This window comes from Hypanus sabinus, chromosome 19, assembly GCF_030144855.1.
Source record: "Hypanus sabinus isolate sHypSab1 chromosome 19, sHypSab1.hap1, whole genome shotgun sequence".
NCBI classification, from domain to species: Eukaryota; Metazoa; Chordata; class Chondrichthyes; order Myliobatiformes; family Dasyatidae; genus Hypanus; species Hypanus sabinus.
Genome location: NC_082724.1, coordinates 53,875,393 through 53,887,091, shown reverse-complemented (window position 1 = coordinate 53,887,091; position 11,699 = coordinate 53,875,393).

The following is an 11,699-nucleotide window of genomic DNA, read 5'->3' as shown; positions in this document are numbered from 1 at the left end:
AGTTAAATCCCTGTTGGACTGGATCCCATGAATGGAAGAAATCTCCTGTGACCAGCAGGAGTTGTGGGGCGGGGAAATACTGAAGGCTCATTTAGAAGTTCTTTGTAGTAAAGTGAGTGACACAGAACTCCAAAAACAGAATGTGATGATTACTCTCACACTCTGCAGAACAGTTCCTGTCTACAAAAACCAGACTGTAAATTGTTGGTCTAGAGATGGAGAGGAGAAGATAATTTATTGAAGGTAGATTTTTTCAGAGATCCATAATCTGTGTTCTTCAAAATCCAGAGGTAAGGTTACCCTACTGGGACGTCTCTACTAACCCAGTGGACTAGACTTACCTCCAGCTTCCAAGGAATACAGTAAGATAGGCTGGAGGAGAGGATTTTTATTTTGTTGTATCTCAAGTAAGTTCCCAAACAGTTAGCATCTCAGTGTCCATCTCATTATTCTCCAGATCCCAGCCCATCATCATCATTAGTGTCATTTTGTGGGTTCTCATACCAGAGCAGAAAGTCTTGAATAAGAATCTAACCTTTATATCACCTTAAGGATCAGACCCAGTTTCCAGGAATATCAAACTAATAAACTAATGGAAACCAATGGCACCCCTGACCATCAAAGCCCAGCAGCCTCTGCATACCCCAAAGCACAGTCTCAACATTTGACTGTCCAGATGCCAGCTTCATACCTCTTTACCAGCCTGCTCCTGAGCTAACCATTCGTTGCTTGGGCTATTTGACAAGTAACTCAGAGCTATGAAAAACAGAACTATGACTTTGAATCATGCTATTATACCACATGAATTTTATTTCCAAGAATTAATTAACTAAAATTGGAATAAAGGAAGTAGTCATGTGCCTATGAAACATTCAGAGGGAAATATAGGACGCTAGGTTTTCAATAATACAGTAGACTATTAACTGTCTTCATAAATGGTCGTAAGACCATAGGCGTAGGAGGAGAATTAGGCTATATGTCCCATCGAGTCTGCTCCACTATTCAATCATGGCTGATTTATTTTTCTTACCAATCTCATTCTCTTGCCTTCTCCTTGTAAACTTTGACACCCTTACTAATCAACAACCTATTAAGCTCAGTTTTAAGTATTCCCAATGATTTGGCCTCCACAAATGTCTGTGGCAACAAATTCCCCGGATTCACTGCTCTCTGGCTAAAGAAATTCATTATCTTAGTTCTAAAAGGACGTCCTCCTATTCTGCCCTTACCAATGTCTTCCAGATTCTTTGAATGCATGAATATGGCTTACAGTGACATGGAGGTGCTGGAAGTAGAGCACTGGAGTTCCAGTGCCCTGGGTTCAATGCCAACATCTAATACTGTGTGGATTTTGCCATGTGATCAAATAGATTTTCTCTGGGTCCATCTAATTCTGATGGAAGATCACATTCTTAATGATCAGTAATGAGTTAAAATCTGGATATGAACTGGTTGCTTAACTGTGGCATGCCCAGATTCTTTGATTTCATATAAAGTATCCCTATCCCACTGGGTTGATTAGCTGTAAGTACTGTAGTTTCTTCACAGAAGACTGTACACTTGTACTCGTATTGACCGTACCAATGGAGAATGAACACATTCAGGAAGAATTGCCAACTCGCTACTGAAAGAACTGCTAACACTGGCCAGAAGGTGTAATACCAGAAGAGAAGGCAATGGAAGCAAGCTGCTTCTGGAAGTGGGAAAGGGAGGGGAGGGAGTTTGGAGGAAAGAGAGGATGGCATGGGGATTGTTTCTGGAGATGGGGAAATGCAGCTAGAGGAGTGAAGGAATGTGGGGATATGGGGGGGAGGATAGGAATGGGATGGAAGGGGCAGGGAGAGATATTGAGGGAGTGAGAGAATGTGAGAGATAATAGAGGATAGGAAATGGAGGGAGGGAACAGCAACAGGAGGAGGAGGAGGAAGATGGCTTAGCTGTGCCTGCATGAATGTATTAACAGCAGTCACTGTGGAATTTGTCCTCTGCTTTGGGCAAATCTTGGCGGCCCACTTATGAACAGTAAGACAGAGGCCAATGACTTCTGATACACACTACATTCTCTCAAGTGTGTCGACAACAGCTCAATGCTAAAATAACAAGACTAAAATGGAGATGCACAGTATAAAGCATTGAAACAATGCTACAAAGTACATACAGCACCTAATCTGGTCATTTGATCTGACAGATATATCCCTTAATGACTTTCATACTTCAAACATTGACAAATAGGAAGAGCTTTCCCAATTTTCCTGATGGAATTTGCGATGATTACTAGAATTACTTATTCTGGCTTTTTCCTTTCCATTTCTGATTAAGGGTCTTAGCTTGAAAGGTCAAATGTTTATTGCTCCCCATTGCTGCTACCTGACTCGCTGCGTTCTTCCAGCATTCTGTGTGTCCTACTCTGGATTTCTAACATCTACAGAATCTCCTGTGTTGACTATTTTGTAATGCATGACTTTGTACCGGACCAACCCCCAAGCAGAAAAAATAGTCCTCTGTCAGCCCACCTTCAGTCTTCCCTTTAATAAAAAGTTCCATTTTCTTTAAACTTTTTTGACAGCCATAACTTTTCAGTTCTGCTATTGTTGTGGCAATTATCTATGGCATCTTTTTTAGTGCTTCTATTTACTATACATATCAAGTAGGCAATAAGTACTTGCAGTTTTCTAAATTGTATCTAACTGGGGTTCTGTACACATCTCAATATTTACAGAGGAACTTGAAGCTCTGTTGGCATTCTTACGGCCCTGCCTCAGTTCAACTGTTGTTGAAAGTCCATATCCACACTTCAGACTTTTCTCATGCCCTGCTTCCTCCCCACTCTTGGTATGCTCCCTATAAACTTGTGGTCAGACAGAACTCTGCTGCCAGCCTCTGAGCTTGCAATATCCTCTTCACATATCACTCCTGTTCTTGTTGGCTTACACTGACTTTGTTTTAAAATCCCTCTATTGCTACTTGGTGTTTCTGTACAAAAAAACAGAGAAATTAGGTGTAGGAGTAGGTCCCTTGAAACCACAAGGCTGTGTGCCATTAATAAGATGCTGGCCAATCTGGTTTTAACTTCCTGCAGCTTTACAACTCTCTGAGATCTCTTTATTCTTCCAGTCCTGGTTATCCCTAAGTTTAATTTGTTCTTCATTTGCCAAGATTCTGATTTCCAGTTATCCTTTATCTCCTTCTGCCTCATTTTCCATCTTGATGATGCCCCTCAAAACTTATTCATTTGCCTCTATGCCTTTCTTCTCCCTTTTTGGATCTTATCAAATTGCCATGTTCCTGTGGAATTGCTTTCCATAACATGTTCCATCTTTCATGACCAAGGTGGTGCTCTGAGATTCTACTACACTGAGAGACAGTTTAAAAAGAACTCAGCTCTTCTCTTTCGTTAATAGGATGGGCCCTGTTGTGAAAGCAATCTGCCAGGACACCCACCAAGCAGGGGACCGAGACCTATTAGATGAAGCACTGAAGGACTAGCTAGGGAAATGCCACGCTGGGTTATCTGCGAAGAGTGAACACTGTACTGCCACTTAAAGTATGAGATTTATGCTGGCTCTGCCTGTCACGTGACCCTTCTTGCCGGCCTGTGAAACTGATCATTTCATGCGGCCAGTGGGAGGTCAAATCTTCCACTCTCATACATGATATATTGAATAATGCTGCCTAAAATATTGTCTGAAGCTGAATTGAAGATACAATTAATCTCTCACAACCTACAGATTCACAGCATGTCGAGGAAATAAATTCCCGTTGCAACAAGGTTGTGCTTTGAATCCGATTGCCGTTTTGTGGAATTCCACTGCGTCAGCAATTAGTCCTTTTAGGAAGGAATGTGTAGAACATAGATCATAGAAAATAGAGTAGGATGTTGTGCAGATCTAATTAAATTAGAAATTAAAAGCCTAACTGAACTAGTTCCTTCTGCCTACTCAATGTCCATATCCCTCTATTCTCTGCATATACATGAACCTCTCCGAGTCTCTTAAATATCTATTATATTTGCCCCCACTGTCACCTCTGGTAGAACATTTCAAGAACCTACCACTGTTTGTGTAAAATAATTTACCTCACACATCCCTGAAACATTGATGCAACCACGAAGATGCACCAAGATCTTTATTTTCTTAGGAGGCTTGGCATATCACCTGAGGTTCTGACAAACCTTGAGAGTTGTACAATGGAAAGCTTTCTGACTGGTTGCATCTTCTATGCAACCCCCATGCACAGGAACATAATGGGCTTCAGGGGCTGGTGGGCTCAGCCAGTCCTATCAAGAGCTGAGCTCTCCCCACTGTCGAGGACTTCTACAAGAGGTGACGTTTCAGGAAGGTGACAGTGATTATTAGGCACTCTCACCATTATGCCCTCTCCTCAATGGTAAAATCAGACAGAAGGTTGCAGAGACTAAAGACCCATACCTTAAGGTTCAACAACAGCTTCTTCCCCACTTCTAACAGTTTTACAGTGTTCCGTTCTGCTCACCTCGCTACAGGAAGGATGTGGAAGCCATTGAAAGGGTGCAGAGGAGATTTACAAGGATGTTGCCTGGATTGGAGGGCATGCCTTATCAGAATAGGTAGACTAAACTTGGCCTTCTCTCCATGGAGCAACGGAGGATGAGAGGTGACCTGGTAGAGCTGTATAAGATGATGAGAGGCATTGATCGTGTGGATAGTCAGAGGTTTTTTCCCAGGGCTGAAAAGGCTAACAAGTGGGGGCATAGCTTTAAGGTGTTTGGAAGTAGGTGCAGAGGGGATGTCAGGGGTAAGTTTTTCCATACAGAGAGTGGTGGGTGCATGGAATGCACTGCCAGCAAAGGTGGTAGAAGTGGATGCAATAGGGTCTTTTAAAAGGCTCTTTGAAGCCTTTGAAAGCATGGAGCTTTGAAAAGTAGAGGGTCATGTGCTAGGGTAATTCTAGGCAGTTTCTGGAGTAGGTTGCACTGTCGGCACAACACTGTGGGCTGAAGGGCCTGTAATGTACTGTAGGTTTCTGCATTCTATGTTCTTGAAATGAGCTGACAAAGCATAACCCAGGCAACCTGTTCATATTCAATTTTGACCTGGTCCAAAAATCCCCTCATAACAAGTGTCTATACCAAATTTTGAACCACGGATCTATTTAGAATGTATAAACAGCCTATCTGACATTAATAAATGGGTGATTAATCCTTAATTAATGTTTCAGAGATCTAAAATCCATTTCAATAGATATGGGCAATTTTGACCCGGAACAACAATGTACAAAAATTTGTAGCACCTGTACAAAAGTATAAACTTTTAAAATATTTTCATTTTTGCGCATCTTGGGTCACTTTAGGAAAAATTATCAAATTTCAACTAAGAAAATGCCATTTAGGGTGCTTTTACTGCTGTCAAATGTCAAAACGGGTTAAATTTGACCCGAACAGTATGTAAGGGTTAACACAACCTCAGACTATTTATTATGCTCTCTCCCACAAGCTGGCACTAGTATTATTTTGCTTATTTTGTCACATAAGTTAGATATAATTTATACTAATTTAAGTTTGTTAACTTTTGTTTGCCATGTTGGTTGAGTATTTTGCTATTGCTGCATAAAACTATTTTTTGTTGCTCTTGTACTCTCTGTATATACAATATATTCGGCACAGCTCTACACCTGCTCATTAATGAAAATATCTACTCTGTCAATGACATGGTAGCAACTCAATGCATAAAAACAGATGGTGGCCGAAGGCTCGGAAGGTCATTGTGTATGGAACCAGAGGCGTGAGCTCCAATGTATTAAAATATTATATGCACAAACAGATAAACTTATTGGTCTGGTGTCTTTAGGTTATCTGTTTCTACTAACCCATCATTAAGAAATAACTATAAAGTTATTTACTCACCTTTGGTGTATTGTCTGGTATTTGTGTTGCAAGCGTGTACTGGGGGTGGGGCATTACATCGTATTTACACCAAAGTATCACACTATTGGCAGGGCGACGGCAGCTTACCCAAGGCGAACGGGGGTAAATTGGGGGCATGGAGGCTACATTTGTTCAGGAGATTCAGTGGTTGTTCAAAATAAATGGAAGAAATGTGATCAGTGACTTTGAACATGGAATGTTTGTTGGTGCCAGATAGGGTGGTTTGAGTATCTCAGAAACTGTCGATCTCTTGGGCTTTTCACACACAACAGTCTCCAGACTTTACAGAGAATGATGTAAAAACAGAAAAAAACACCCAGTGAGCAGCAATTTGATTTGTAGATGAGAGAGGTCAGAGGAGAATTGCCAGACTGGTTCAAGCTGACAGGAAGATGATGGTAACTTAAAAAACCACTGGCTACATCAGTGGTGTGCCACAACAACAACCTCTCACTCAATGTAAACAAGACCAAGGAGCTGATCATTGACTTCAGAAGAAGGAAACAGAGGTCCATGAGCAGTCTACATCAAGGGTTCAAAATAGGAAAAGGTCAGCAACTTTAATCTTGTCAGTGTAATCATTTCAAAAGACCTGGACCGGGCCCCCTGCATGTAAGAGAAATTACAAAAACTGCATGGCAGTGCCTCTAACTCCTTAGAAGTTTGCAAATATTTGGCATGACATCTAATACTTTGACAAATGTCTATGTATATATGGTAGAGAGTTTATTGGCTGGTTACATCACAGTCTGGTATGGAAACACCAATGCCTTTGAATGGAAAATCCTCCCAAAGAGTACTGCAGAGAGTCCAGTCTATCACGGGTAAATTCCTCCCCTCCAATGAGCACATCTACATGGAACACTGTCGCAGGAAAGCTGCACCCATCACCAGAGACCCCACCCAGAGCATTCTCTCTTCGTACTGCTGCCATCAGGAAGAAGGTACAGGAGCCTCAGGAATCACACCACCAGACTGAGGAACAGTTACATATTACCCCTCAACCATCAGGCTCTTGAACTAGAGGGGATAACTTCCTTAAGCATTACTTGTTCCATCACTGAATTGTAATCAAATGTTATGAATTAAATTTGAACGATTCTTCATCTCATGGTCTCGCTATTTATTGCTTATTTATTATTATTGTTAAGTTATTAATATTATTCTCCTCCTTTGAATTTATACAGATCATTGTCCAGTTTATGTGGTTGTTCATTGATTCTATAATGGTTCTTGGATTTACTGACTACGCCCGCAACAAAACAAATCTCAGGTTCTATATGCCGACTTATACCCCCTATGTATTTGGTGGGCAGAGCAGTGGTAAATGTTGGTGGGTCTGACCCTCAACACAGGTGTCCTTCAGGGTTGTGTCCTAAGCCTCCTCCTTTACTCCCTGTATACCCATGACTGTGTTGCCAACCACAGCTCCAATCTGCTAATTAAATTTGCTGACGATGCTACATTGATTGGCCTGCTCTCAAATAATAACAAGGCAGCCTACAGAGAAGTCATTACCCTGACAGACTGGTATCAAGGAAACAACCTCTCCTTCAATATCGCAAAGATCATTGGGGACCCACGTCACCCCAACCACAAACTGTTCTAGCTGCTATCATCCGGGAAACGGTACCACAGCATTAAAGCCAGTTTCTTCCACCAGGCCATCAGACTGATTAATTCACCCTGATACAATTGTATTTCTATGTTATATTGACTGTTCTTTTTTCACAAATATAAAAAATTGGTATTTTTTACAAATTACTACAGATTGCATATTTAGACAGAGATGTAACGTAAAGATTTTTGCTCCTTATGTAAATGAGTGATGTAAGTAATAAAATCAATTCAATTCAATTCAATTGTTGGTGGGGAGAGGAGTGGAAAATGTTGGGTAGAGAAGTGGGAAATGTTGGGGTAGAGGAGTGGTAAATGGTGGGTTGGGGAGTGGTAAATGTTGGGTAGAGGAGTGGGAAATGTTGGTGGGGAGAGGAGTGGGAAATGTTGGGTTGGAGAGTGGTAAATGTTGGGTAGAGGAGTGGTAAATGTTGGTGGGGAGAGGAGTGGGAAATGTTGGTGAGTAGAATGAATAGACATATAGATACTTTATTGATCCCAAAGGAAATCACCATGTCACAGTAGTGTTACACTTATACAGATATACAAATATTAGAAGAGAAGTAAGAAGGAATAAAAATAATTTACCACAAACGGTCTAACAGGAGGGAGTCATCACTTCCCCAGATATGGGTTGACGCATTAGAAAGCCCAATGACCGAAGGTAAGAATGACCTCAGAAAGTGCTCTTTCGAGCAGCATAGTTGTCTTAATCTATCACGGTAAGTGCTCCTCTGTTCAGCCAAGGTGGCATGCAGAGGGTGAGAAACATTGTCCAAAACTGTCAGGAGTTTCCAAAGGGTCTTTTGTCCTACCCCAGCCTTCAGTTTGACTCCTATAACCCAGCCAGCCTTTCTAACCAGTTTATTGAGCCTGTTAATGCCACTGCCCCAGCACACCACCACATATTTGATCGTACTCGCAACAACAGACTGGTAGAACATGTGAAGGAGATGCCTGCATACTCCAAAGGACCTCAGACTCCTCAGGAAGTAGAGGCAGCTCTGGCCCTTCTTGTACACAGACTCTGTGTTGGTGCTCCACTCAAGTCTGACATCTAGGTGAACCCCCAGGTACTTGTAGGTCCTCACCAACAAGGCCGTGGTGGAGGACTTTGTCAAATGGTGCAAGCTGAATCTCCTCTCCTTTGTCTTACTGATGTTGAACTGCAGATGATTCAGCTTGCACTATTTGACAAAGTCCTCCACCAGGGCCCTGTATTCATCCTCCCGTCCTCCCTTTATACACCCAACTATTGCTGGGTCATCAGAGAATTTCTGCAGATGACATAAATCAATGTTGTATCTAAATTCCAAGGTATGCAGGGTAAACAGGAAGGGAGCCAATACAGTCCCCTGTGAGGACCCAGTGCTACTTACAGCCATGTCTGACACACAGCTCTGAAGCTGCAGAAACTGTGTCATGCCAGTCAGGTAGTCCGTTATCCAGGATACAATGGAAGTGCCAACCTGCATTGAACAGAGCCTTTCCCCCAGCAATGAGGACTGTGTGGGATTGAAGGCACTTGAGAAATCAAAAAAACATGATCCACACAGTTCTTCCCTGCTTATCTGAATGGGTTTGTAGGTTCTGTCCAACAGGTAGTGGTAAATGTTGGTGGGTTGGGGAGTGGTAAATGTTGGGGTAGAGGAGTGGTAAATGTTGGGGTAGAGGAGTGGTAAATGTTGGGGTAGAGGAGTGGTAAATGTTGGTGGGGAAAGGAGTGATAAATGTTGGTGAGCAGGTGAGTGATAAATGTTGGTGAGCAGGTGAGTGATAAATGTTGGTGAGCAGGTGAGTGGTAAATGTTGGTGAGCAGGTGAGTGGTAAGGGTTGGTGAGCAGGTGAGTGGTAAGGGTTGGTGAGCAGGTGAGTGGTAAGGGTTGGTGAGCAGGTGAGTGGTAAGGGTTGGTGAGCAGGTGAGTGGTAAGGGTTGGTGAGCAGGTGAGTGGTAAGGGTTGGTGAGCAGGTGAGTGGTAAGGGTTGGTGAGCCGGTGAGTGGTAAGGGTTGGTGAGCAGGTGAGTGGTAAATGTTGGTGAGCAGGTGAGTGGTAAGGGTTGGTGAGCAGGTGAGTGGTAAGGGTTGGTGAGCAGGTGAGTGGTAAGGGTTGGTGCGCAGTGGTGTCATAACATTGTGTTGGAGGATGGGTAATTTCTGTTGTTGGGTGAATTAGTTAATATTAGCACATTAAACACTACAGCAAGTGCAGCCTCTTCAGGTCATGAGGTTGTATCTACCTTCTAACCTACTCCACGTTCAATCAAACCCTTCGCTCTATATTACCCTCCAATTTCCAATGTGGCTATCTAAGAGTCCCTTCAGTATCCATAATGAATCTGCCTCTTCCATAACACCTGGCAGTGCGTTGCACACACGCACCTCTCTGTGTAAAAAAAATTACTTCTGACATCCCCTACTTCCTTTTCTCCAATGACCTTAAAATTATTCCTCTTATTAGTCATTTCTGTCCTGGGGAATAAGTCTGTGGCTATCCATAAGACCTATGTCTCTTATCATCTTGTACAGCTCTATCAAGTCACCTCTCATCCTCCTTTGCTCCAAAGAGAAAAGTTTTATCTTATTCAATCTATCCTCATAAGACATGTTCTCTAATCCAGTCAGCTTCCTGGTAACTCTCCTCTGCACCCTCCCTCAAGTTTCCACATCATTTCCTATAAATGGATGACCCGAACTAAACATTATGTTCGAAATGTAATCAAACCCAAGTTTTATTGGGCTGCAACATAAACTTAATCCCCCAACTAATGAAGGTCAATGCCTTGTTAACCACACTATCAATTTGTGCTGCAAATTTGAGGGATCTCTGTACGTGAACTCCAAGATCCCTCAGTTCCTCCGCACTGCTAGAAATCCGGCAATTAACTGTGTTCTCTGCCTTCATGTTTGACTTTCCTTTTTCAATATTATTATTATTATTATTATTATTATTATTATTATTATTATTATTATTATTATTATTATTATTATTATTATTATTAATAATAATAATAATATCAACAAAATAAGATTGATACATAGATAATGGGATTACAAACATACACATTTCAACTGAACATGAAAGAATACATAAGCAATGGTTACAGTATAAATGAGTATTCCCAAGTCATGGACGATACAATTTACAAATAAACAAGGCAAACCTAGGTATACCATAATATATATATTAAAAAAAAACAGAAAAAAGAAGAAGAAAAAAATTATGCAAAAAACTAATCTAATAATCTAATAACTAATAAAAAAGAAAAAAGAGAAAAAGAAAAAATGGAAAAAAAGGGCTGTTTATAATATCTCACAAAAATATAAAAACACCAGTGTCATCAACTCTGATCCTCTCAACATATATAAAATCGAAACTGGAAAAACAAATAGGCTTGGAATAGGGTCATATTACATCATATGAAAATATTGAATAAATGGTCTCCATATCTTTTCAAATTTAATAGAAGTATCAAATACAGCACTTCCAATTTTTTCTAAAGTTAGACATAACATAGTTTGAGAAAACCAATGAAATACGGTAGGAGGATTAATTTCTTTCCTATTCAACAAAATAGATCTTCTAGCCATTAATGTAAGAAATGCAATCATTCGACAAGCAGAAGAGGATAAATGGAGTGAGTCCATCATTGGTAAACCAAAAATTGCAGTAATAGGATGAGGTTGTAAATCAATGTTCAATACCATAGAAATAATATCAAAAATGTCTTTCCAATATTTTTTCAAAAGCGGACACGACCAGAACATATGAGTTAAAGATGCTATCTCAGAATGACATCTGTCACAAATAGGATTTATATAGGAATAAAAATGAGCCTATTTATCCTTGGACATATGAGCCCTATGCACAACCTTAAACTGTATTAATGAATGTTTAGCACATATAGATGATGTATTAACTAATTGAAGAATTTTATTCCAATTCTCAATAGGGATAGTAAGGTTAAGTTCTCTTTCCCAATCATTTTTAATCTTATAGAAGGGCTCTGAACGTATCTTCATAATTATATTGTAAAGTTTTGATATTAGTCCTTTCTGAGAAGGATTTAGTTCAAACAAATTCTCCAAAATACCTGAAGACACAAAATTTGGAAAAGTAGGAAGTACAGTATTGAAGAAATTCCTAATCTGTAAATATCTAAAAAAGTGAAATCTAGGCAA